This window comes from Dendronephthya gigantea, unplaced genomic scaffold, assembly GCF_004324835.1.
Source record: "Dendronephthya gigantea isolate DGI-Jeju-01 unplaced genomic scaffold, DenGig_1.0 000137F, whole genome shotgun sequence".
Lineage (NCBI taxonomy): Eukaryota > Metazoa > Cnidaria > Anthozoa > Malacalcyonacea > Nephtheidae > Dendronephthya > Dendronephthya gigantea.
The window spans coordinates 498397-503610 of record NW_021163147.1 but is presented as its reverse complement, the minus strand read 5'-3'; positions in this window follow the sequence as shown (position 1 = coordinate 503610).

Sequence of the window (5214 nt, the reverse complement as noted above, 5' to 3'; positions counted from 1 at the left end):
TTCACTTTTTACTCTTTTCCTTTATAGCGGCGCGTGTTTATTTGCAATTTCTAAAAAAAGTTCTTTCCAAATTTCCCAGGCCTCATCAGGCCCGGGGCTCAAGGTAATATCTCGACTTTATTTAAAGGCTTACTAGCTACGAAATTCGATGTTGGGCGTATAAATTGAACAACAACGATAAATAGGAAGCTGTATAAAATAAGCATTTTTTTTCTGGAAATCTAACAGACCAGCACACGCTATTTCAATCTTAAGCTATAAACTCAATCTTAAGCTATATTCGCTTATGTGGTTATATTGTTATGTGGTTATATGGTTATGTGGTTACATGGTCAAGTTGTCTTGGAATAAGCTATGTTTGTATTTCTCTGTGTAGTCCCTCCTGCATTGAATCTAGAAAGCACCCAAGATAACAGGTATTATATATACATGTCCAATTTAATTATAACCATAAAAATCAAACGCAGAGGAACCAGCTTGTATTGGTTATATATCCCCGCATCATCCTGTTTTCCACCCGCAGAAACCAGGTAAAATCAGAGTCGTGTTTGACTGCCCAGCAAACATATATGGCAATTCCTCTCTCAGCGATTAAGCTCTTAGAGGGGCCGGACCTAACCAATTCCCTTGTTCGATTTTTTTTAAGGTACGTCACTAGGTAAATACTCAGACCTAGATGTTATTTATATAAATTTGTGTGATTTGTAAATGTCTTGGCTCAGCAGGACCTAAACAAGCAAAAAAAAATCCTACGGTCCATAATAATTTAATTGCGGAAGAACCAGCATGTATTGGTTATATTGGCAGCGCGTCTAGTCCTAGCTGTGCAAATTTCGCCCTGAAGAAGACGGCGTCAGACAATGCAAAAATCAACCTCGTACCTGGTCGGGGCTGGTCACGTGCCACGCAGATTTTGCATGATAAATTGAAATTCTTATTTGGGAAGGGTAGCAGAGGAGTTGTATTGATCCGTTTTGAAAATTGAAATTTATATTGTTTATTACTTTTTTTACTATACGGAATTCGCAAAGGTTTCGATTTCTTCTTCGCCAATATGAATTTAATAAATCTTGGATTGAAATTAAATACATTCTGTCGTCAAATGCATCACACATGCAGTAACGTTAAAGTGCTACTGAAACGAAATTTTGGGTACCTATTTTTTTCTTCATCGGACAATTCAAACTTCCCTGATCAATTTGGTATATCTTTTATCAAAATCAAAGAATGGGAACACGCATAGATTTTGCCTCAAAGTTAGGTTATGCGAGCGAATTTTTACTCCTGATATATGATGCCGTTGTGATGTAATTAAAAGGACGGAAATCGAAGTAAGAGCGTCGCTTTGCTAGTGTTTTGACATATGCTCTGAATATATTCATGAATAAACATGAGTTTATCAAGCAGTGAGAGCGAACGGAGTTTCGAAAGCGAGAAATCTGACGCAGAAAGTGAAAATTTGCATTCGGATTCCGGCGATGAAGATACACTAATCGTAAACTCGGTTGTGAATCCGTATGAAAACGAGCCTCTGGCAAAGGACACCGAGGAGAATTTCGTGTCTGTCGAAGACGACGCAGATGGCATCGACCCTCGGACGTTGGAAGCGAGATTCGAAGGAACGGCTTAATTGGAAGAATGGTAAGTTATCAAAAGCTTCATCAAATTGAAATGTTTTCTCTTATTTCGCTGTAAAATAAACGAGTTCTTCTTGTTTTATAGGTGCACATGTAGCTTGTGTCGAACAGAAATGCTATCAGATGCTATCGAATACCGATGTTGTAGAGAGGTAGGGCCTGCTTTGCATCAACTGGTGATCGATGCTAGCATTGAAAAAATAAGCTGTGTCACCCTTCATGAAGAATATACGGTAATGACCCATCCAACAGTCGTGAAAAATGTTGGCCGACTTTTGAAATACAAAGATGGAAGGTCATACAAGCGCCGTGGAATCCATGAAAATGAGTAAGTATGAACGACTACTAACATACAATTAACAATAACATACTGCAGTGGGCGTAAATTCTGTTTTTTTTTGCCATAAGTTAATTAAAAGTCAAAAGTTTTTTCCGGTCAAATTTCACTCATTCGATCGCGAGTCTCAACCACGGCCGCAACGGCTAGCACACCGAAAAAACTCTAAACAAATTGAAGGAAATGACTGAGAATCGACAAAATCTCTTTCGTGAAAAGAATCAGACCATTTTACGAAACGCGGAGGTCGTTTATGGCAACGAGTTGCGACAAGATATAAACAACCTTCCACATTTGGTTTGCACCTCTGTGTGTTAGGATATTAAATAACTTTATTCAGTTCAAGAATATTGTTACCGAAACACGGCGATCGTTACAAGAAGATACACGTATTAAACGTTGTGTCGAAATTTCACCTTCAGTGGCAAAGCCTTTAGCCAAAGCTCGAACGAAGCATAAATTTTCATGTTACCACTGTCGGCGATTTTGGAATTGAAATCGGATGTGGATTCGTAAGTAAATTTATTAAAAGTTTATGCGGTTTCTTACAGAATATTCTGCGTTGATAATGAGTCATGATAGACTTAAATGAATGATGCATTTTAATCAGATTCATGTTTCATAATATAAATATGAACAATGGTTAATTTGGTTCAGGACATTGCAGTGTTTCAAAAATTGAGATATAATCATAAAAACTGTGATTTTTCTAAATAGTATGAATGATATATTATTTTTTTAAAGACTGAACAAGTATTGGATATGGCAAACAAAGAACTTGTTGAGGTTGCCAGAAGAAATGAGCCATCTGCTTTGAGGCACAGAACATATGATGGTATGTCAGCTGACAATTGAATGTCAGAGGTGTTGGAAGAGTTGGCCACCAGATGGATCAACCGACACAAGAAAAACCTGTACTATCACACATTGTATGAAATGCTTTATAAAAAAGTTAAAAAATAGTAATACTCAGAGCATCGGGTGTGGGCCCTACGTTCAATTTGGGTCGTTTTAGTCTGCCGGTGACCAATTACCGATAGAAAAGTGGTTACAAAGGAGCTGGTTTCAATCAGGTCATGATTGGACCGACGCTATTCAGTCAATCGAAGTTGTTTGATGCGTTTAACTATTTTTTTTTCAAAGGTATACAGTACGTCTTTCAATTTAGTTTTTGTATTAGGTTATCACAAGAAAATTTTCCATCTTCTTGCATTATTCATTAACTTTAGGATGGAAGAACCTTTAATTGAGTAATAATATCGTCGTATATTACATACTAAGAATATGATATATTCCATATTTGAGTTTTGTTAAATGCATTCCAATCGCAATCTGTTTCATTTTTGCTGCTTTAGTTGGTAGGGTTGTTCAAATGTGCAAGAAATGTTTTGACCTATGGAACAATGGAGAGGAAGAACTTTCCCGGGCATTGAAATACAATTTCCATCAATTTCGCTCACGCCGTCCACCTTCGTTACTTTTTACACCTTTTACACCAAGCTGCAAGACCCAGTTGAACAAGTAACGTCCTTGCAACCCAACAGAAAGAGTTATTGGCCTATATTTTTGGTCGTCGAGTTGGAGATACGTGGAAAAATTGTAATGATTTTGATGTCATCATGACAAAATTGTCACAGAATATAAAATTCAATTTTAATTTAAGTCTTATTTTAATTTAAGTCACGATGGTAAGACTATCGTAATTTTTGGGTGAGTACTTCAGCAAGATCTCCAGCATTACAACATATCATCACTTCCGTTTTGTTTTCGACAAACTGGGAATTGTTGCCTGCAAAGAGTTCGTGAATTATGCAGTTGAGAAGAAATTCAACTTATTAAAAGATGCGACCCAATTGCCACCTTATAACATGCCAGCAACATCGCGAAGTTGACCCAAAGGTACTGGAACGTATCGTCAACGACGAGAACCCAAACGTGCTTATGCGCCAGATTCCGCGTAATTACAGTTTTAGCGAGAAGAGTTTCGAAGGGAGAACCGCAAAGAAATAAAAGCGTGGTTTCGCAAAATATTTATTGCGCAAATTAATATTAACCGGGCAGTTTCGTACACGGGCGGATAAAAAATATGTAATTTATGTTTGGAAGAAAATCTCTGTACAAAGGAGAAGGATAAGGCTAATTTGTTAAATAAAAAATCCGAATTAGCTTCTACATGCAACCATGAAAGAATGTTTCAGGCCGATTACTTCCTACGGAGAAATCTAAAAAATGCATGCCCTGTTTGATCAACCACCCATCCACGTTTTGACAAAAACTACTTAAGCGGTATCATTTTGTTATTTGTCACCTGAAGATTCCTATACGGATGACGTGTATTTTTGTTGGTAACAATACTGGAGGGGAGATGGGACTGCATGCATGTACTTATCCAATGCTAACTTCTTTGCTATCTCAAATGTCATGGGTGTTACGCAACCCATTGAAAACAATATGTCAAATAGGAAATTGAGCAGAGCTGGAAAATTTTTAGGTCAATTGTAGATTCTGTTTTATTTTGTGGCAGGCTTGGTATTGGTCTCCGGGGTCTCGGTGACTCATCCCGAGTATCATCCCGAGGTTGGATGCCACTCAATGATGATGTTTGTAATTTTATTGAATCTCTCAATTTTAGAGTGCGGGAGGTGACAGTGCTTTGGAAACTCGCGGTTGCGGCAAAAATTGAAGCTACATATTTACGACAAGCCAGAAAAAAATTTATTGGGTATAGGTGATATCTAAAGATATTATCAATAAGACCAAGGAATGTGGGTATTATACAATGATTGCAGATAAAGCTGGTGCATGACTCTTCTCGAAAAGAACAGATATCTTATATTTAGTGAAAGAAAAAAACACGCACCAGCAATTTCGCTATTTAGAAAATAAATATAAGGCTATTTTAGAGGAATGCGACGGGAAAGGAAATACAGAAACACTCAGCCACGTCGGAGGCCAAGTCTGCGGAAACCGGAAATGAAGACCTGCTAATCTTCATTACCTCGAAGGTATTAGAGGATTTACCTGGAAAGCTGGAAATATAAATAATAAATTATACGTTTTAAAGAAATTATAATTTGTGTATAAAATAATCGAACTTGCACAACGAGATTTAATTTAGCAATGTATGCATGGCTTCGTACACATTGAAAGAAAAGTAGCTCCTTTCAATTAAGCCGTCCCCTAGGAATTCATTTTGAGGGCCCTGTTTTTAGGGGGGATGACGACTGGATTGGAACTATT